At 40.3% G+C, this 23,502-nt stretch overlaps 1 pseudogene; it reads right to left on the bottom strand.

The window, feature by feature from the left end:
- Positions 1–5,074: 5,074 nt before the first annotated feature.
- Positions 5,075–23,502, bottom strand: part of LOC100465066 — a 62,880-nt pseudogene continuing 44,452 nt past the window's right edge.

Here is a 23,502-nt window from a genome sequence, read left to right as displayed (position 1 = left end):
AAAAATGGCTGGAGAAAATATTTTGGGGGAATATAATTAAAATTATCCAAAAGTTGATGCAGTAACAAAAAATTAACCTGGATAAAATGGAAGGAACAGTGAAAACCCAAAAAGGTAAGCTGACCCAAATCTGCTCTTGCCTAGAGGGATTTTTTCAGTTTGAATGTTAATGTAGACAATATCAAAGGGCAAAGTAAACAGAAATCAAGTTCCAGGACACAGATCCAGAGTCTAATAAGACTCTGTTTACAATAAACTTGTTCTAATCAGCTATCTACGCAGAATAAAAGTGACCTGAAAGTAAGCCTAACTTCCAGCCAACTTCAGGTCCTAAAGCTTGTTTTGTAATTGAGCAGAGCAGGGGAGAATGTTCCTGAAAACGTGTGGCCACAGATGTGCCCTTGCATATATTTTCAGGTCAGATTCAAATTGTTTGATTAGTTCAGAAATTCTCAAGTTGCTTATGAAGTTTACTGTGGTCACAGAATGAAAAATCTTTCTAGATGCAGGCACAACTGCAAAACTCTAGAGTAATGCAGAGTCATTCTAGACTTCAAATTGTGGTTACAACTATTTTTTCCAAAACATTAAGCAATAGTAGTAAAAAATAACCAAGCACAGAAGAAAATAAGGCACATGAGTGAGCACAAGCAGAAACAACAAAAATATACAGATCTGCAAATACTCACCTATAAAGCACTCACAGTACAAAACACTTATGTTCCTATGCCTACATAAAGAAAAAGAAGGCTTGAAAATACCTATAGCCAAAAGGAAACAATAAAACATGACTTAATTGATTTCAAAACCAACAAGGAATTCTATAAATTATTAATCAAAATGAAATCTTTGTAAATTAGACAAAATCTAAGGAAGAATTAGTAAACTGGAAGATAGAGGAGGAGAAATTACTGGAAATGCAACATGTAGGCACAAAAAGATGGAGAATGTTGAAAAGAGGTTAAGAGGTGTGGAAGACAGTGGGAAATTCTAACATGCTTATCTGGAGTTGAAGTGGTAAGAGAATAAGGCATTAAAATTTCATGTTTGTATACAAATTTACAGTATGTTTATTTACAATTTATAATTTTTCTGCCATTGTGGATAGACATGAACTGTGTAATTTGTGTATATGTTTTGAGAACATTGTAACAGGATTTTTTTGAGATTTATTTTAGAGAGCTGAGTTGGGGCAGAAGGGGAGAGGGATAAAGAGAATCCCAAGCAGACTTCCCACTGAGTGCAGAGCCTGACCTGGGGCTTGATCTCATGACCCTGAGATCATGACCTGAGCCAAAATCAAGAGTTGGACACTTAACCAACTGAGCCACTGAGGTGCCCCTGTAGTATGATTTCATTTTAACATTTATGGTATAACACATCACTACTATATTATAATATTACACATTTAAATAAACTTTTTAAAATATTGGTTATATGAACAAACATCATTTAACAAATTGTAAATACACAATTTAATGTTTAACACATTGAATTATAATTATTGTCCCACTAAAACTTACAAACTTAAAAGAATCACTAGAGCTATTTCATATGATGCCTTTTCTGAATTAAAACATTCTTCTATTAAAAAGAAAAATTGCTTAATATCCAGGTGGCCTCTCCAGTTTATTTATCAATGAATTTAACAAGCATCATATCCCCCCGCCCCCTGCCCCGGCTTTATAAAAGCAGTATTTCTTAAAAAACAAAACCAAAAACAAAGTAAACTAAAGTTATGGATAGTTGGCTATGAGCATGTAGGACAACTAGACCATTACCTTTGCTTTAAAAAAGGACTGGAAAAGTCCTGTACAATTATGTAAACAGGAGGTATAATGGAACTTCATAAACAGCTGATATTTAAAAATGAGGTTTCGTGAGAAATATCTGGTACTCAGAAGGTCTGAAATGTGTCAACATCTGTAATGACAAAAGGCCATTGATTCCAAATCACAGAAGTGAAAGGAACTGAGCTGTCATTCAGTTCAAACTTCAGAAGATAATTGTCTTCAAAATGCTTGAAAGATTTTCATTCACACTTCAGAAAAAAGAAAACTTTCCAGGGATGAGTAACATAGTGCGACCAAATGCTTCCATTACGTGTCCTCCTCAAGCCCTTTATCCTCTGTGACCCTTTCTGCTTTATTGCTATTTAAAAAAAAAAAAACAAAAACTTGTTATAATTGACATACAATAAATTTCATAGGTTAAAACGTACGGTGGGTGAATTTTGAGGCTGTACATACCCATTCAGCTGTCCTTACAATCAAGATGTCAAACCCAGCTGCCGCCCCCATAGTTCCCTCAGGCCCCTTTGCAGTCCCTTCCTTCCTCTGTCTCCATTCCCAGGCAATCACTAATCTGAGTTTTGTCACTATTGATTAGTTTGCATTTTCTAGAACTTTATTCACCATAATGATTTTGAGATTTATCTATACTGTGATGTGTAAAGGAGTTCATTCTTTTTATTTCTGGGTAATATTCCACCGTATGGGTGTGCCACAATTTATTCACTCATCTATTGGTGGACATTTGGAATAATTTTTTTTTTTGGCTATTACAAAACTGCTCTGAATATCCACACAAGTTTATGTGGACATATACTTTCATTTATTTTGGATAGATACCAAGGAGTGGAGTGCCTGTATCCTATGATAGGTTTGTGTTTAGTTTAAAAGAAACTGCAAAGCTGTTTTTCAAAGTGATTATAACATATTAAATTCATTTCAGCTGTGTTTGAGGGTCCTAGTTGCTCTGTATCCTCACCATTGCTTTATATGGTTAGTTTTTTTCATTTTATTTTAGCAATTTGATGAGTGGGTAGTGGTATCTGTCATTTTAATTTTAATTTCCATAGTGATTAGTGATGATCTTGTCATATATGTATTGACCATTCAGACCTCTTCATTGGTGAGGTGACTGCTCAAGTTATTTGCCCATTTTTCAATTGCTTTTTTTTCTTATGTAGTTTTAAGAGTTTTTCATATATATGGGTACATATATTTTTCTGATAATGGAACGCAAAATATTGCGAATATTTTCAGAGGAAATTTTCAAGAAGATAATTGCTTGGAAACTACTAAAACACACTAATCTACAAATTTAAGAATATATATTATATATATGTGTATATATATATAATGTATATAATAGAAAAAATAAATAGAAATCCATACTCAGTAGCTGAGTTTCATTTTAGTGACACAGCAGAACAACAGAGGAAAAGAGACATTCTAAAATTATCCAGAGAACAAAGACAGTTGATTCAAAGAATAGCAATTTCTTAACAGGAATAAATAGAAGGCAGAGGACCAGGGGAGAGACAGCTTTGCATAATTACCACTTTATATTTGTCCTTCATTCCTTCCTGCGTCTCAGACTTTCCATCTGGGAAGGTCATAAATGATGGATTCTTGTAATAAAGGGGTAACCGTTTGTTTTGCTTATCAGAAAATATACTTTTTTGTCAATCTTGAAATATTTTTCTGGGTTTAAAATTCTAGGTTATCACACTATTTCCTTCCAGCCAGTTTTACCGCTGGGTCGTCTTCTGACTTCTGTTGTTGCCGTGGAGAGGTTATCTCACAGTCGGACTACTGCCTCTTTGGAAGTAACCTTTTATCTCTGGCTTTTTAACATCCTAGGTTTGTTATAAGGATTCTGCAGTTTTACCGTAATGTGGATTTCTTTTAATCTATCTTGTCCTGGATTTCTCTCGGGCTTCCTGAATCTGTAGTTATGGTCATTCATTAGTTTGGGAAAATTCTCAGCAGTTCCCTCCCGCCCCCCAAATACTGCTTTTGCTCCATTTATTCTTTCCTTACATTCTGGAACGCTGATAAGATATATATTAGACCTCATCATTCAGTTCTCTATGTCTATTTGACTTACTTAAAAAAAAAAAAGATTTTAGTTGAGGGAGAGGGAGAGAGCATGCATGAGTCGGGGCTGGGGGGGCAGAGGCAGAGGGAGAAGGAGACTCTCTGCTGAGCAGGGAGCCTGATGCGGGGCTCAATCCCAGGACCCTGGGATTACGACCTGAGCCAAAGGCAGATCCTTAACCAACTGAGCCACCCAGGTTCCCAATCTTGCTTTTATATATTTTTCAATTTTGTGAAACTCCGAGCTTCATTCTTTTTAATTCATTTTTATCTGTTTTCCTGTTTAGTGACTCTTTAATTTTAATTCTACTATAATTAACATACAGTGTTATATTAGTTTCGGGAGCACAATATAATGATTCAGTGCCCATTATGATAAGTGTCCTCTTAATCCCCTCTACCCAGTTCACCCACTTTCCCTCCTGTAACCATCAATTTAAAAAAAATTAAGAGTTTGTTTTTTGGTTTGTCTCTCTCTCTTTTTTTCTTTGTTTCTTAAATTCTACATATGAGTGAGATCATGTGGTATTTTTCTCTGACTTCACTTAGCATTGTATTCTCTATCTAGATCCATCCATGTTGTTACAAATGGCAAGATGTCATTCTTTTTATGCTGAGTATTCCAGTGTGTGTGTGTGTGTGTGTGTACACACACACACATACATATACCACTCTCCCTTATTCATTCATCTATTGATGGACATTTAGGTTGTTTCCATAGTTTGGCTGTTGTAAATAATGCTGCAATAAACATAGGGGTGCGTATATCTTTTTGAATTTGTGTTTTTATATTTTGGGGGTAAATACACAGTAGTGGAATGCTGGGTCATAGGGTAGGTCTGGTTTAACTTTTGGAGGAACCTCCATACTGTTTTCCAGAGTGGCTGCACCAGTTTGCACTCCTACCAACAGAGTAAGCAGGTTCCTTTCACTCCACCTCCTCGCTAACACCTGTTGTTTCTTGTGTTTGATTTTAGCTGTTCTGACAGGTGTGAGGGGATACCTCATTGTGGTTTTATTTGTATTTCCTTGTTGACGAGTGATGCTGAGCATCTTTTCATGTGTCTCTTGGCTATCTGGATATTAGAAAAAGGTCTGTTCATGTTTTCTGCCCATTTTGGCAGGGGCCGGGGGGAAGGCAGAGCTTTTTATCAGGCTGCAGGGGCTGCAGGCCAGCAGGGCAGGGGGCGTCAGCAGTAGAGGTGGTCAGCCTGGATGTTGGCCGGAGATCTCGGCCTCCCACTTGCCCCCATTGACGAGCAGCTTCTCCTGTTGTACAGCAGCAACTTGTGTGTCTCCGTGGAGAACTCAAAGTTGGGGCCCTTGACGGTGGCATCCACGGGGCAGCCCCCCTGGCAAAAGCCACCGTAGATGCGCTTGGGCATGTCAGTGTCGTAGTGGGTGATGCGGTAGCTGCCATCGGTGGTGGGCTCAGCCTCGATGGTGATGGCTTGGGCGGGGCAGACAGCGTCACAAAGCTTGCAGGCAGTGTAGTGCTCCTCTCTGGTTGGATAGTGGCACAGTGCATGCAACCCCCTCCCCCAAAGTGTGGACTCAGCGGGCCCTTCCTGAGTGGGCCGTTGATGGTGGCAGCCTCCTGGAACAGGTAGCTCAGGGTCACGCCCAGGCCTCGGACGAGCTCAGACCACAGCCGGGTCTGAGTGCCCTATCCGTCACTGCCGTCATGTCCGTGAGGGCTTCTGCGTGTTTAAGAACTTGTAGGTCCTGCCCTGCGCTGCTGTGGAGGCTCTGGCCGGTGGGGTGGCCTGCAAGTGCAGCCTGGGCCAGCGGGGGAGCAGTGTAGGTGCAGGCAGGCAGCATATCAGCCTGGCCCTCTTCTGCCCATTTTTTTTAATTGGATTATTTGGTTTTTGTTTAAGTTCTTTATATATTTTGGATACTAACCCTTTAGTGGTTAGGTCATTTGCAAATATCTTCTCCCTTTCTATAGGGTGTTGTGTGGTTCTATTCGTTGTTTCCTGTGCAGAAACTTTTTATTTTGTTGTCCTAATAGTTTATTTTTGCTTTTGTTTCCCTTCCCTGAGGAGACATACCTAGAAACGTGCTGCTATAGCCAATGTCTGAGAAATCACTGCCTATGCTCTATTCTAGGATTTCTGTGGCTTCGGGTCTCACATGTAGGTCTTTAATTCATTTTGAGTTTATTTTTGTGTATGGTGAGAGGAAGTAGTCTAGTTTCATTCTTTAGTATGTTGCTGTCCAGTTTTCCCACCACCATTTGTTGAAGAGACTTTTTTTCCATTGCATGTTCTTGCCTCTTGTTGAAGATTGATTGATGATATAACCATTGGTGTCCTCCCCCACCCCCAGACTCTTTATTCCGTCCCATTGATCTATAATTCTGTTTTTAGGCCAGTACCGTTCTGTTTTGATCACTACAGCTTTGTAGTGTATCTTGAAATCTGGGATTGTGATACTTCTAGTTTTGTATTTTTTCGGATTGTTTTGGCTATGCAGGGTCTTTTGTAGTTTCATACAAATTTAGGATTGTTCTAGCTCTATGAAGAAACTGGTGGTATTTTGATAGGGATTGCATTAAATCTGTAGATTGCTTTGGGTGGTATAGACATTTTAACAGTATTTGTTCTTCTAGGCCATGAATGTAGAATATCTTTCCATTTCTTTGTGTCATCTTCAGTTTCTTTTATCAGCATTTTTTAGTTTTCAGAGTAGACATCTTTTGCCTTAGGTTTATTCCTAGGTATCTTATTTTTGGTGCAATTGTAAATGAGATTGACTCCTTAATGTCTCCTTCCATTGCTTCATTATTGGTGTATGGAAATGCAACAGATTTCTGTACCTTGATATTGTATCCTCTGACTACTGAATTCATTTATCCGTTCTAGTAGTTCATTGGTTGGAGTCCTTAGAGTTTTCTATATCTAGTATGATGTCATCTGCAAACGGTGAACGTTTTGCTTCTTCATTGCTGATTTGGATGCCCCTTATTTCTTTCTGTTGTCTGTTTGCTATGGCTAAAACTTCCAGTACTGCGCTGAGTAAAAGTGGTGAGTGGACATCACTGTCTTCTTCCTGATTGTAGAGGAAAAGTTCTCAGTTTTTTCCCATTGAGGATGATATTAGCTGTGGGTTTTCATATATGGCCTTTATTATATTGAGGTATGTTCCCTCTAAACCTACTTTATTGAGGGTTTTTATCATGTATGGGTGTTGTACTTTGTCAAATGCTTTTTCTGAATCTATCGAAAAGATCATGTGGTTTTTATCCTTTCTTTTATTAATGTGATGTATCATGTTGATTTGTGAATATTGAATCACCCTTGAAACCCAGGAATAAATCCCACTTGATTGTGGTGAATGACTTTTTAAATGTATTGTTGGATTTGATTTGTTAGTATTTTTTCGAGGATTTTTGCATCTACATTCATCAGAGATACTGGTCTGTAGTTCTGGGTTTTTTTGTTTGTTCGTTTGTTTTTTGTGGTGTCTTTATCTGGTTTTGGTAACAGGGTAATGCTGGCCTCATTGAGTGCATTTGGAAGTTTTCCTTTCTTTTCTATTGTTTGGAATAGTTTGAGAAGAATAGGTATTAACTCTTCTTTCAATGTTTGGTAGAATTTGCCTGTGAAGCCCTCTGGTCTAGGACTTTTGTCTGTTGGGAGATGTTTGATTCAGTTTCTCTGTTGGTTATCAGTCTGTTCAAGTTTCCTATTTCTTCCTGTTTCAGTTTTGGTAATTACATGTTTCTGGGAATTTACCCATTTTTTTCTAGGTTGTCCAATATGTTGACATACAGTTTTTCATAATATTCTCATAATTGTTTGTATTTCTCTGGTGGTGGTGGTGGTGATTATTTTGGTTCTTTCTCTTTTTGATAAGTCTGGCTAGAGGTTTATCAATTTTTATGAATTTTTTCAAAAGACCAACCCCTGGTTTCATCGATCTGTTCTATTCATTTGTTTTTTAGTTTTTATATAATTTATTTTTGCTCTAATCTTATGTCCTTCTGCTGATTTTAGGTTTTGTTGTTTTCCTAGTCCCTTTTGGTGTAAGGTTACATTGTTCGAGATTTTTCTTCTTGAGGTAGGCCTCAATTGCTATATACTTCCTCTGAGGACTGCTTTTGCTGCATCCCAAAGGTTTTGGATTGTTGTGTTTTCATTTTTATTTGTTTTCATGTCTTTTTAAAATGTCATCTTTGATTTTCTGGTTGACCCGTTGATTGTTTAGTAGGATGTTGTTTGACCTTCATGTATCTGTGATATTTCCAGATTTTTCTTATCGACTTCTGGTTTTATAGCATTGTAGTCAGAAAAGGTCAATCTTCTTGTATTTGTTGAGGGCTGTTTTGTGGCCTAATATGTGATCTATTCTGGAGCATGTTCCATGTGCCCTTGAAAAGACTGTCTATTCTGTTGGTTTAGGATGAAGTGTTCTGAATAGACCTGTTTAGTCCATCTGGTCCATTTCTGTTTAGATGATCTGTCCATTGATGTAAGTGGGGTATTAAAGTCCACAACTATTATTGTATTATTATCAATTAGTTCCTTTATGTTTGTTGTTGTTTTATATATTTGGGTTCTCCTAAGTTGGGTGGGTAAATATATACGGTTGCTGTCTCTTCTTGTTAGATTGTCCTCTTTATCATATAGAGTCCTTCTTTGCCTCTTGTTACAATCTTTGTTTTATTTTTCTTTTTTTAAGAATGTATTTTTTAAAAAGATTTTATTTATTTGAGAGGGAGAGAGCACGTGCGAGCACAGGAGCAGGGGGGGAGGGGCAGGGGCAGAGGGAGAAGCAGGACCCCGCTGAGCAGAGAGCCTGATGTGGGACTCAGTCCCAGGACCCTGGGATCTTGACCTGAGCCGAAGGCAGATGCTTAACTGACTGAGCCACCCAGGTGCCCACAGTCTGTTTTGAAGTCTACTTTGTCTGATATAAATATTGCTACTCTGGCTTTCTTTTGACATCCATTTACATGATAAATGTTTCTCTATCCCCTCACTTTAAATCTATTCACTTTGAATACATCATTCCACTCTATTTTGGCCTGCCAAATTTCTGTTGAAAAATCTCCAGCTAGACTTTTGGGTATCCCTTGTAAGTTAGTGACTTCTTTTGTCTTGGGCTTCAAAGACTTTTTCTTTATCACTGGATTTTGCAAATTTAATTACAGTATGTTTTGGTGTTGGCTTGCTTTTGTTGATTTTTGATGGGAATTCTCTGTGTCTTGTGGATCTGGATGTCTGTTTCTTTCTCCAGATTAGGGCCATTTTCAGCTATTATTTCTTCAAATAAATTTTCTGCCCCCTTTTCTCTCTTCTTCGGGGACTCTTATAATACAAATGTTATTACATTTGGAGTCACTGAGTTCCCAGTCTATTCTTGTTTTACATAATTCTTCTTTCTCTTTTCTTCAGCTTCATTGCTTTCCACCACTTTGCTTTCTAAGTCATTCATTGATTCCTCTGCTTCTTCCAGCCTGCTGTCCATTTCATCAAGCATGTTCCTCATCTTATTTATTGCACTCTTCATTTCTGATGCTTTATTAACTCTTTTACCTTTGTGGTAAGGGTCTCCCTGAAGTCTTCCATTATTTTCTTTTCTCAAATCCAGTAAATATCCTTATGACTGTTGCTTTAAAATCTCCATCAGACATGTTACTTATATCTGTGTAGCTTAAATCTCTGGCCATGACCTTATCTTGTTCTTTCATTTGGGATAAATTCCTTTGTCATTGTCTAAGTTTCTGCCTGCTTCTCTGTATTAGAAAAGGTAGTTGTGTCTCTTCTTCCCGAAAGTAATGGCCTTAGGAAGAAGAGGTTATATAGTCTCCAGTGCCTGATGCCTCAGGAAGTATCTCCAGTGTGTGCTGCATGCACTCTGCTGTTGTGTTCTGGCTGCTCTATCCTTCAGGCCAGTCATCTGCAGAAGTTCTCTTTGTCTATTGTTGGCAGTGTTTGGTTCCTGGCCTGAATGTGGTGACTTTTAACTAGGTGTGCTCTGGTCTGCTTGTGAAATGAGACCCGTCACCACTTCCACTGGAACTGAAGCCTTGAAAAACTCTCTGGTTGGGACACATGGTATGGGCAGAGGTTTGTGCTGGTCTTTTGGGGGACAGGGACTGAAGTAAATGTGACTGAGAAGGGCAATTCTCATGGAGCACAGGGGAGTGGGGCTTAGTGTAAGCAAGTTAGTCAGCCAGTGTTGGCACTGTGCTGCCTCCTGTCAGTGGCTCTTTGTTTGTGCTGAGGGGTGGGGGAGGGAAGGAATGGGAGGGAAGGAATGACACTAGCCAGCTCCTTGGTCCCCAGAAACTTGTGTCCATGAATGCTTCCTCTTAGGGAAATACTCTGAGAAGAGCAAATAATCTCACTGTGTTCCCCAGGCACTCTTCAGATCTCTGTTTCCATGCTGTATACCCCAGTTTTTTTTGCCTGCCTTCTTTCCAAGAGCAGCACAGTACTCTCTGTGCTTTAATTTAGCCAAGGCTTCTGAGTTTTAAAACTCGAGGCTTTACACCCTACTGGCCCTTGTTGGGGCTGCTTGTGTGCTGCCAGGCTGTGGCACCACTTGGACGGACTTTTGTCAAGTACTGTTGGAGGAGGCAGGTCTGCAGGAGAATGTGGAGGCAAGGCATGCACAGAGACCTGCAGCTGCCCTCAAAGATTCTTGCCAAGAAAGCCTGAGCTAGAAAAGGCATGTTTGCAGAAGAATGTGGGGGAGGGCATGCAGTACTAGCAAGGTCCACCATTGGTCTGCTGCAGGAGGGGACTTGCTGCTGCCTTGGAAAAGTCCTGCTGAGGCTAGGATAGAAGGGGATTTTCCTCAGGAGAATGTGTGGGTGGGGCACACTTTTAGCAAGCTAGGTAGAGAGTGTTTGTGCTTTACTGGTTCCCTCCGGTGTCTGTGTATGTAAGTAGGGGCTGGGGGTAGGGAGAGGAAATGGTGACCACCAGCTCTTTTGTTCTCTCAAAGATCCCTGCTCCTCCAGCACGTGCCCTGAGATTTGTAAATGAATCTCCCTCCTGTATACCCTAGTTATTTTCCAAGCTGCTGCTTCTATGCCGTATCTCAGTAGGGCTTTTTTTTTTTTCTTTTTTTTGCTGTCTCTTTAAGGTTGGGGACTCAGGTGATCCTTTTGGTTTTCCCAGAGGTAAGCCTGAAGATTTTTAAAGTTCCAGGTGTTAAGCCCCACTGATTGTTAGTCCCCTTTGGTTTTCAAAGCCAGATAGTATAGGGATTTGTCTTCCCCATGAGTCCCCCTGCTTGGGATGCCTGGTGTGGGGGTCCATTCCTGTACCCTCCCTGCATCCATGGCATCCCTCCCTGCTGTGGACATGGGCAGTCCCATGGGTCGGTTTAGCTCCTGACCAGTCCTTCCCTCTTCCTTCTGGCTTCTTCTCTTCATTTAGCTGTGGAGAATCTGTTTTGTCAGTCTTTTGGTCATTTTCTGGGTTATTTACACTGATATGGGTGTTATCTAATTGTATTTTTGGGACAAGGTGAGCTTAGGCTCCTCCTACTCTGCCATCCTCTCAGAAATTCCCTATTGATTCTCTCTGAAGTTCTGTGTCATCTGCTGTCAAACACCACCACTGAGTTTGCCATTTGTTGTTATGCTTAACATTTTCAGACACTCTTTGGTTCTTTTTCAAATCTACTCAGTCACTTTCAGTATTTTCCTATTATTTATCTCAAGTTCGTCTTTATTTTTTTAACATTTTAAGCACAGTTAATTTATAATCTGCTCTTCCAACTTTAATGCCAGAGGACTTTGTGGATCTTTTTATGTTGTCTTTTGTTTCTGTTGATGCTTGCTTGATATGCCTGGTTTCCATGTGTCCTCAGCTTTATTTTACTCTTCGACCTTGAAGATAGGTATCTGTCATGATACTTTGAGGCTTCGTATGAAGACTTATATCTCCAGAGAAGATTTGTTTTTAGTTCTGCGTGGCCCTTGAGGACCATCATACTCTGGGATCACTTTTTAAGAGGTTATTTATTTGTTTTTTTGGTGACCAAGTTTTCTGATTTTTTTCTTTTCCAGCATTTTTGTTTTGTTTTCCCCTTCTGCAAAGTGTAACTCTCCTTTCAATTCTCTTCAGGGATGGGCATGCAGTTCTCTTTGTGGGGAGTAGTTGGGACACATGCTTAATTCTGTTTCATCTTTGGCTGAGGCATTAGTCCTTTGAGGTCTCTCTTAATGTGAGGAAGGTCTCCTACTGGTTTTTATATCTTAAAGCTCTAGATCTTTGCTTCTCTCTTTTTTCTTGTATGAAGCTGTCCAAGCTGGAGTTTAATTTTGGAAGATTTGGTAAATGCCATATGAACAAAAGAAGCTTCGGTGATCCAGTTACACTTAGTAAGATATTAGAAAATTCTAAATCCCATCTTTTTAACTTTTCTATGCCCTTGAGCATTTTTTAAAAGTACATTTTGTCCAGTGTTTTTAGTTTTCTTCAGCAAGAGGATTAGTTTGATAATATAGCCCACCACCTTCTCTGAAGTGGAATCTCTTACTCTGAATTTTATTATAATTCTAACATAAATTTCCCCCTTTCTACTTGAAATGGTTTTATTTAAATTCATGTAGTCTATTCTGTTTAGTCTTGGAATCTTAAGAACACAAAGTATTTTTAATAAATGAAGCTATGTTCACTTTCTTGAAAAAATTACTTTTCCAGTTTTCTGTTTTTATTTTGACAGATTTATTAAGAGTATCTCTCCTAAAAGCTGTCACACAGACCATATGGGTTAAAATAGGAATCCACCTATTTCTCTTTAGCAGTTATGCAATCAAGATTTTACTTTCATCCTCAGCAAATCAACCTTTAATCAGTAGGTAGCACTAAAACTAGTTATGAGTTTACAATAAACTTTCTTGTAAGGAAGAGAGCTAATTTTTTCATTGAGTGGAAGAAGTGGAATATGTTATTCTCTCTTAACCATCAGATTTTCTTTCATTTAAACAGCAAGCCAGTCACATTTGGATCAAGGAATCAGGACCTCTTTCCATATATATATAAACACACTTCTGTATAAATTTTCATTTTGAGGTTTTGGCTTCCTGTTTATGAAGCCATGCCAGAGGACCATTCCTGAATTACACAGGTGCATAGTTCTGGGGGTCCAGACTTTAGTTTAGCTCTAGCTCAAGCCTTCGCTCTCTGAGCCTGAATGCTCTCCTCCAGAAAAGAAAGGGAGATTGAAGTTGACCCCTCAAGATCATCAGGGTCTGTTAAATATCACCTAACAGCATCCTATACTTCATGAATTGGAATCCCTGGGGGACTTTTTAGGTCCCAGGGCTTTCTCATTTTTCCTTAACTGAATCCTCATAGCCAACCAGAAGGTGGATATCAGTATCCCCATTTTATGGATGAGAAAATTGAATTTCAGAAAAGTGACTCAACAAGGTCACACAGCTAGAAAGAGGGAGAGTGGGGACTCAGAGCCGAATTTTCTATCTCTAGGTTTAGCCCTCTTCCCACGACACCAGAGCTACACACCGTATGTTAAGTAGTTGGTATATCAGGAAATATTAGATAAGAGAAGAAAGTACATTGCGAAATATGTAGAATATTATCAAAATAATGCTTTAAACACAATGAGATAGGATAATAGACTGCCCTAAAACAAATATCATTCACACATTGTTTTTACTTAGCAGTTACAAAACAAGATAACTTGCACAAATCATAACACTATTCTTTTAAAAATGCCAGCACATTCTTGACATGCCATTGCTTAGATTCGGTAGCTACTGGCTACTGATTACAATTCAGCCTTCTAACCTTAACAATTAGCCAATTTTGACTTGATCCCACCTGACTCTCAGCCTCATTTCCACTCATGAGTCGCTGTAGGTATATCAAGTGTCTCGTACTTTCTTAAGAGTCTTGTGGTGTCTTAGGCCTCTGTTCCTTCTACTTGGAACACCCTCCCCTACACATTCCTCTTCACCCCCTCTTCCACTGCCCCTCCTATTCCTGTCCAGTGAATTTCCGTTCTTAATTTAAAACTGCTCAAATGTCACCTGAGCTGTGAGACTTTCCCTGGCCAGAGTCGCAATTTTCCAAACCTCACTTCTCTGGTGCTACCGTGTTTATTTCCTTTATCCTTTAGCTCACTGCATTAGAATGATTTCCTTACATGTTTGTGTTCCCCATTGGGTAATGAGTTCTTTGAAAGCAAAGTGACTCATTCATCTCTATACACATAATGCATGGCACCTGCATAAATGCTTAAACTAATTAATTAAAAAATCTCAAACTGACACACCTGACAGTTCTTCCATGTGATTAGATTTTTTTAAGTGGATAACTATTTGTGATTATAAACTTTAAAAGTTTGAATCTCTTCCATCTGTGTCCCTCTTCCCTCCTACGTCTTCATGCCATGGTTAGAGCCACAGAGAGGGCACAGGTTACCTTCTGCTCTCAGCATAGGTGGAGAAGGTTCCAGAGATTTATTCTGGAGGCAATTTGCCCAGTCTGCTCCTATGGCAAAGGAGTTAAGTCTGGTTCAAGAAAGAGTTTGCATCTATTTAAGAGATGGGGGACATTCTCCTATATTAAAGAGAACACACTGTGCCTGCCCCTCCATCTGCAGAGGCCTCCTGGTTGTCAGGGAGTAAGACGTTGTGGGGAGGCACAAAGCATCAGCATAAAATACTGAAAAGAGTAGGAGAAAGTTTTGATCAGACAGGATCCTGCACTGCCAGTGGGGAGCAGTCTGGGTTTCCTTACTGTTATTTGTTTCATAAGCAGGTGTATGTAAGAGAAAGACTCAAGAGCATCCTTCTATTTTAAGATTACTTCCTTAGGTGATCTATTTCTCTTTGCCTTGATTTGATATTTCCAAGAAACTCTTTAAACCTTATTCATTTTTCTAAGTAGGCTTCCCTTTGGGGACATCCATTGACCATTCACAGGAGGATTAAATGAGATCATGAGTAAGAAAGCCTCGAGCTCAATGTTTGGCATGTGGCATGCTCCAAACAAATGGTAGCTGTATCTGAATCCCTGTAAATTAGCAGATTGATTTTCTGGTTTACAAATGAGCCTTGGGTGAGCCTGAGTGGTATGAGCCACTCTCCTGTGGCTTCAGTGAGTCAACCTACAAGGGTTGGAATATCAGAAGTTATAAAACCTCAGCCTCGAGGGAGAAAACCTACAGCTCAGCCTAGCACAGCTGACCTTACCATGGCATGCGGGTCATCATGGTGACTTTGGCAGAGACCAGACTAGCATCTGTATCCTGCCCTATGGCTCCCAGCAAGACCTCTGCAAGAAACTTCTGAAGTCCTGGGAAAACCAATGATTTCCCTGTCCTCTGCCTTTGTCTGATCATAATCCTGTTCTCATCCTCAAAGTAAAACTGGAAGCGTGTGATCTGAATAAGGGAACTTGGAGGCAATGGAGGTGACAGGACAAGGAATAAAACACTGAAATCCCAGAGGTTCAAAAGTGTCAGGGAAATGGCCCAGTCTAATCCTCAAAACTTGTCCACTGTCAACAGAATACATAAGACTTGTGCTAGTAGCTGCATAATTTGTGCTTGATTCCCATAGGTGTTTAATCGCTTTGGAATGTTTCTGTTTTCCTATTGCCATTTAATGGGAAACATTTTGAAGTTTGATCAAACACTCGAAACTCAAATTTATACTAGAAAGTTTAAAAAACAGGGAATACTACATTGATTAGATGTGTCCTGATTACCTCCAAGCTCTCCAGCCTTCTGAAGGCACCATTTTGTTTGACATTCACATGAAATAAATCAAGCTTCCAATTTAAATAGCCAGGAGAAGTCCAAGATTCTCAATATTTCTGCACATTCCCAAAAAGAGGGGCTAACTCTGGCCCAAAACTTGCCTGTAACTTTCTGTTTTGGCTCAGTCATTAAGAACTTCCCACCTTCACTTCACCACAATGCTGCCTGCTCCAAATCTGTCTTGCCTTTCTCTCCTAAATGGAAATGAAAACTCCTCTCCTTTGTTATCCAAAGCAATGGTGCACTAATTCAGTGATGATATGGTGACAGAATTGTCCTGAAGATTTAGGCATAGTGAAGGGCATTTCTGCCCAGATGCAGAAACCACTAAAGATTAAATGCCAGTCATAACAGTTCTCAAATTTCTTGCTTCCCCAGTGTTACTAATCAGCTCTCTTCTTGGCATGTATTGGTTGTTTTCTTGCAGGAAACTGCTGCTCTACCCTCACCTCTGTTCCTTGAATTTTAGGGCTCCAATTCCTTACTTTTCAGGCAGCTAGCCACTACCTAGAGATATATATACACATACATATATGTATATGTTTACACACACACACACGTACATGTATCTACCATGTATGTAACAGGATATTAGCTGTGGCTTTTCCCTCTATCTGGGAGTTCTAGCAGAGATTCCAAAGGCTGAGAACAGTAGGTTTTCAGCCATCTGTACTGGCCATGTTAAGATTCTGGGTAACTTCAGGAAGATATAGAGGACAAGCAAAGGGTTGTTTAATTCTGATCTCATCTCCTGAGAGGAAATCATCTGCAGAGCTTGACCTATGCCTGCTGATATTGAGGAACCTGATTTATACCTAAAATTTATGAAGAAAAGTGCTTAAGGGGAACCATTTGTGACAGGAGAGCAAGGACACAGGGCTGCATTCAAAATGGTCCGCTCTACTAGGTATGGACCAGATAGGCACTGATGTAGGAGCTGAACTTGGGCCACCTTGAAAGCTTCTGCCCAACCGGATCCCCTGTAGGGTGCACAAGCCCATGATGGGGAGCACGTATGGGGTGGACCATTGGGTGCTAGGGCTGATGGGAGAGTCATGAGCAACCGGCTCAAGGTGAGGGAGGTGTATCTCCTGTGACATGGGAAAAGTGGGGGAGAAATGCACAGTAATGGGGGTCTCTGAAGACTCCACATAGGTGGAGCCCAGGAGGCAGGAAGAGGGGAAGAGGAGAACAGGGGAGGGAGGCTTTCTTGGTGGCCTCCAACATTAGGGGCAACCCTTCCAGTCCGGCCGAATCTTTTCTGTCTCCTCTCTCCCCCCTCTCCCTCCTCTTGAGCCTTGGAAAACAAGATTGCTTAGTGAGTAGAAAAGAGCAAGAGTGAAAGTCCGAAGCTGACCCAGCTTCCCTTCCTGCTGAGGCCCTCCACCAGCCCAAGATGCAGGAGGACAGGGAAGAGGGTTTGACTTATATGAGAGAATAAGGCTTTGATATTAGGACTAAACTGGGCATTTTATATTAGACTATTCCCTGGTGCTTGTGAGTGACAGGAGAAGCTGTTGGATGTCTTTTGAGATGTCATCCAGAGACAAGAAGATGACTGACAAACTTGTTGGAAGGCAGTTGCATAGAACAACAGAAAAAGCTAATTTATCCTTTCACCCCGACTGAGTACAAATCATTCAATAAAGCATTTTGTCTGTGTCTTCCTCCCTCTGCCTCTTCTTTTTCCTTCTCTCTTTCCCATGTATACATTTACGTTCTGTTATGTTTATATGCAAATAAATTTTTCTTTGGCTCAACTTCTCCCTTCATAGAACCTTCCCTTTTGTAACCCGACATCCATGTACTTGCTTGTTTGTTTCCTTTGGTTTTTAAGTAGAAGGGCATGTCTTTTCCTGTATGAATTTTAATTGAATTCCCCCCTCATGCAAGAGCTGCCTCAGTTGCCCTCCTCTGCTGACTATACAACTTTTTATTCCTCCCTGCTACCATGTGTTAAATACTGGTCCAAACCTCTAGAAACCTTTAATGTGTATCCCAATTTTGATGCAAATTTCAGGGTGTTTGCAAACCTGGAGTTCCACCACCGAGGAGAAAGTCCATTCTTACCATAACCAAATACTCAACACGTCTTCACACAGTGATGCCCCATCGCCCTCTCCCTGATAACCCACACCACCCCTCAGGAGCTGGCTGAACATCTCTGAGTTCAAGTCCAGCAAAAACATGGCATTGCTACTGTTTCTGTCTATGCCCTTGGACTTGTGCTACAATATCACAGTGGCTACTTTCAGAAATTTATGAGCCATCAGTCCTTGGAGACTACTTAGCAGGCTCTCATCTGCCTCCAAGCCAGAGAACTCTTTCTGAGTCTGCTGGGAACAGGGTCACCATCTTTTTTTTTTTTTTTTTTTTTAAATCCCATATTTCCTGTAAGTATCAGCTTTCTTCCTGGCCTATTCCAATGAGTTGTTGGTGGGTCTCTCCACTAACACGGGCCTCTAAACCTCATTCTTCTTTTTTGCATATTCTTTTTAGCCTTTTATAGATTCACGGCAGTGTGGATTTGGCTGCAGAGTGCGTGTGGCTGTTCTAACAAAGTGTCTCCCTTTCTTAGGGCAAAAGGGGCTCTTTGAAGACAGAGCAAATATGTGGTTTAAAACAATGGCTGTAGATCAGCAGGCATTAACCACAGACATCTTTTTTTTTTAACCACATGGTAACTACATATGCTTTTTCAAATTTGAAAGCCTCAGAAGGCTATTCATGCTCCAGTGTACTTCCCTTTCCATCATTCTTTGGTCTGTTGATTCATTTATATTACTTGTCTGTTTTTGGTGGACATTTGGGTTTGTATCTTCTGGAATAAAGTCATCTTTGACAAATCTGTCTGCTAGACAAAAGAATGACCCCCACATCCTAATCCCTAGCATCTGTGGACATGTCACCTGACCTGGAAAAAAAAGGGACTTTCTGGATGTGGTAAAATTGAGGATTTTGAGATGGGGAGATTATCAGAGGTTATCTAGGTGGACCCAAAGTAATCACAAGCATCCTTAGAGTGGGGGACCAGAGGGTCTAAGTTAATGTGACAACAGGAGCGGAGGTTGGAGTGATGCACTTTGAAGACAGAGGAAGGAGCTGCAATCAAGGAATGCAGGTGTTCTCTGAAAGATAGAAATGCAGGAAAGCCAATTCTCCCCTAGAGTCTTCAGAAGGAACACAGCCTTATCCACATTTTGATTTTAGCCTCATAAGGCTCCTTTCAGACTCCTGACCTCCAGAACCATAAGATAACAAATTTCTGTTGTTTTAAACCACTAGGGTTGTGGAAATTTGTTAAAATAGCAGGAGGAATTATATACAGTATAATGCCTAACCCTCCTTTGTACCAACATCTTCTCCACTTGGTCTCAGTGGCCATTAGTAGCTTTTGTGATGAAGGAGCTGATTCAGTGGGGTGAGACCCAGTGCTTGGAAGTTTGCTTCCCTCCTGAAAATAAGGTATAGGGCAGTAATTGTTTCCTTCCATCTGCCGATAAACAGTGACTCATAAACTAAAGTTCAATAAACTAATGGCTCCATGGGCTTTAGACTCTTTGACCTGTAGCTCTCTCACCCAGCGGTCAGAGACGGATGAAGACAACGTTTTCCTCCCAAGACTTTTGACAGTCACCCCTAGTTATTGTCCCACATGCCTGCTCTCATGCATATGGACAAGGGACAACTTCATCTTCTGTTCCTTACCACTCTTCTTCCTACTTATTCCTTGCTATTCCTTCCCTCAAGGTCATTGCCTCAAGGACACTCTTGCTTTTCATGCTTGAAACTCCTGCTTATGATGACAAATCTGCATTTCAGTGACTGATGTGTGCACTCAGGAGAAGGAGCCTCTAGTGCTCATTTAAAAAAAAATTCAAGTATGATTAACATAGTGTTTTATTAGTTTCAGACGTGCAATATAATGATTCAACAGTTCATCATAAGTGTGCTCTTAATCCCGTTTACTTGTTTCACCCATGCCCCACCCGCCTCCCCTCTGGCATCCATCAGTTTGTCCTCTATATTTAAGAGTCTTTTTATTGGTTTGTCTCTTTTATTCTTTGTTCATTTTTTTTAGGTTTCTTCAATTCCACATATGTGTGAAATCATATGGTTCTTTCTCTGACTTATTTCACTTAACATTATACCCTCTAGATCCATCCATATTGCAAATGGCAAGATTTTATTCTTTTTTTAGGCTGAGTACCATTCCCGTGTGTGCGTGCGTGTGTGTATGTGCGTGCGTGTGTATGCATGTGTGTGTGTGTGTGTGTGTGTGTGTACACCACATCTTCTTTACCCATTCATCTATGGATGCACACTTGGGGTGCTTCCATATCTTGGCTTTTGTAAATAATGCTGCAGTACACAGAGGGGTGCATGTATCTTTTTGAATTAGTGTTTCCATTTACTTTGGAAGTAAATACCCAGTAGTGAAATTACTGGATCATATGGTAGTTCTATTTTAAGTTTTTTGAGGAACCTCCATACTGTTTTCCGGCAGTGGCTGCACCAGCTTGCGATGCCTTGGGTGCTCATTTTAAAGAGCCACTTTCCATGTTAACAATGATGATAATCAGACTGAATAAAGGAGATAGATAGGCAGGTTTAATATTTTACCTCCCTAATGGTGCCAAGGAAGATGTCTTTGCATTGACTATTTCTTCATTTCTTTCAACTGCCGACTGTGAAATGTAATTTGATTTAGCATATGGTGGCAAAGCCATGAGACAACAGAGACAAATACAGTTTGGGTTTTCATCAACATTTGCAGATCAACAACCGTGGGCCTGTATTTCAAGGAAGACGGTGGTAACAGATGCCATCCCTGGAGGATCACCAAGTCAACCAGGTGTAGTGGCTAAAAAAGAGACATAAAATGGGAGTGTAGGATGAAGCACCTGTTGGTATGACTCCTGTGGTTATTGGCTGCTAAAGAGTTTAATTTGAAATAGTCAACAGAGGGAGATAAAAACTGGGTCATTTCCCATGGCCAGGTATTTAAAGCATGTAGGAAGCAGACTACATGAATTTGGATGGAAACTTACATTGTTTCCCTATGAGAAAAATATCTCAAGTCATCTAGAGTTCTCAAGTAACGCAGTCTCTGGCAATTACCACCTTTCTTCTTTGCTTCGTGTAGACCTGGTCTAACCAAACAATGAAGTGTCATAGAGCAGGGATCCCAAACCGTGGCCTCATGTGAGTCAGGTCTGGGATGTATTGGTTCGTCTACTCTAAGATTTTTTATTATGATTTCCTTTTAGGTAAGGCACAACCAGTCCACACCACTCCCTCTTCTACAAAACCATTTTTGCGTATTTACATAACTTGCCTATGATACACAGAATAATAGTGCCCCAAAGAGGTCCATGTTCAAATTCCAAGAAGTTGTGAATATATCAACTTAGAGGGCAAAAGGGCCTTTGTAGATGTGATTAAGTTAAGGGTCTTGAGATGGGAAAGTTATCCTGGGTTATCTGAGTGAACCCAATGGAATCATGGGGAGTCTTTTAAGTGAACAAAGTAAAAGAGGGAGGCTGGAGAGTCAGAACGAGAGAGAGATGGGATAAGGTTGCTTACTGACTTTGAAGGTGGGAGAAGGGACCAGAAGCCAAGGAATGCAGGCAGCCTCTGGAAGCTGGGAAAGTCAAGGGAGAAAATTCTCCCCTAGAGCCCCTAGAAGGACATTAGCCCTGCTGACACCTTGATTTTATCCTATTGAGCTCCATTTTGGATTTCTGATCCCCATAACTTTAAGATAATTAGTTGGTGCTGTTTTAAGCCACTATATTTGTAACAGTCTGTTACAGCCATGAAAGGAAACTACCATGTTGTCTAACCCTGTAGTTTTTGAGTTCAGTAAAACCAAAAAAGAGCTATAGTAACAACAGGTAATATTTTGAGTGCTTATTACCTATATACCAGACACTTCCTATGATTAACTGATTTATTCCTCAAAACGAATTCTATGAGGCATGTGCCAATATGAATCCCATCTTTCAGATGAGGACTGATGACCAAATAGGACAAATAAGTTGCCCAAGGTCAAGTGACAGTAGCAGGGCTTGAATTCAGGCAGTTGGGCTCTAAACCTTATTGTCAGGTATATTGCCTTCATTTTAATTGGCATTAGAATGGGCAGGTCCTGGTCATCTTCCACTTGGTGGAATCACTTACCTTTCCAAGCCTCAGATTCCTCTTCTGTAGGTCAAGGGCATTTGGCATAACAGAGTATTATGAACTTTTAAATAGAATTCTTTCATCCTCACCAGATGAAGTCATGTGCGAGACTCCATTATTGAACAAAAAAATGCAATAGGCAAGAAGATTGGTGCTGGAGTTGAAGCAAGGAAAAGGGGGCTGGATCTTGCCCTCCTATTTGGTCCCTGAGGTATCACATCAGAGCCCCACGGCACTGGGGTCACTGTCTGGGAAGCACCTGACCACATGGTGTCTAAGGTCTTACCTAACTCCAGTGGTAGCTGGCCTTTCACATGACATCTTAGAAAACATTTAGGAAGTTGAATAAAAAAATGATCAAGTAGTAACGGATGTAATATGAACCCTCTGGGCTGGTAAAACAAAAGGTATGGGTTGTTTTCTCTTTATTTCTGGTCATATTTCCATTTTTGGTCTTGTTCATGTGAGTTTGGAAGCCTCCATATGCTGAGCACATCCCCTGTTCTCTCACTAACTAAGCCCTGCAGTGGGCAAATCGCCAGTGTAAAGACAGCAGAAAGAACATTCCAGTTTTGTAAGCTAATACATTGCAAGCCCTGGGTCGGTTCTTCACAGGAGGATACAGGTTTGCTTCATGTGATTTTCCTCACTCCGTTCCTAACCTCTCTCTTAGTGTTGATGAAATCCAGTCAATTTGTCTGATAAATGACCTGAAATTATTCATTATAACAACATACATTTGCTTCAGCAGAGACACACACGTGATCGAACTGAAAGGGACTCTGGAGGTGACCAAGGCAAAATCGATCTTTGCATTCCCACATCTATTGTTTCCATTTACCCCTGCCCCTTTCTGCAAGAAACACCATAAAACAGCCATGAAGGAACTTAACCAAGAGGCAGGATTCAGATGTTCAATTTCCAAGGAGATTTAGGCCCCTGGAATAATAGTAAGTGGGAGAGTTGGAAAGCAGTTGAGGCAAAAATGATTCCTTATTTTTTCAAGTCAACCATGTATTTTTATATTCATTCATTCATTCATTTAGTCAAATCAATGTCTTAAAAATACTGTGTCTGACCACATGTCAGGCATTATCATAAGTGATAAAGTTGCAAGGATCTTAATGTCAAAGAATGCATAACCTAGTAGGAGACAGACCTATAAAGCAAAAAATCATTATGAAAGGACAACTATTATATTTTTGATATATTCAGCATAGAGAGGGAAAGGAGATTGTGAGATATTGGGAGTCAAGGAAAGTTTATACAGCAGATGCTCTGAATTTAGGCTTGAATTGTAAATCAGAGTTTCATGGATGGGCAAGAAGGGGTCAGGATTCTATGCAAAGAGTAAGTCGAATGTGTATGGGCCTAGAGACCTGAGTGAGTGAAGGCATTTTCTGAGAATTGGAAGATAAAGTGGTCAGGGACATACAGGTTAAGATTCATAGGAGAAGAGGCAGGTTGTCAGATCAAAAGGGGTCTTGTAAGCCATGCAGAGGAGTTTAGATAATATTCTGTAGGAGAGGAAGCCATTAAAGAACTTTGAAATGGTAGCAATGATTTGGAAAGATAAATTCCATGACAATATGGAGCACAGGCTTTCACGGCTGTTGACTATCTGATGGGGAAGAAGGGACATGGCTAGAAGGAAAACAACTATTAGATTAGTGAA

Source organism: Ailuropoda melanoleuca, chromosome 6 (assembly GCF_002007445.2).
Source record: "Ailuropoda melanoleuca isolate Jingjing chromosome 6, ASM200744v2, whole genome shotgun sequence".
Classification (NCBI taxonomy): Eukaryota; Metazoa; Chordata; class Mammalia; order Carnivora; family Ursidae; genus Ailuropoda; species Ailuropoda melanoleuca.
Note: the sequence above shows the minus strand (reverse complement) of the source record. Positions and strands in the feature narration are given on the sequence as shown.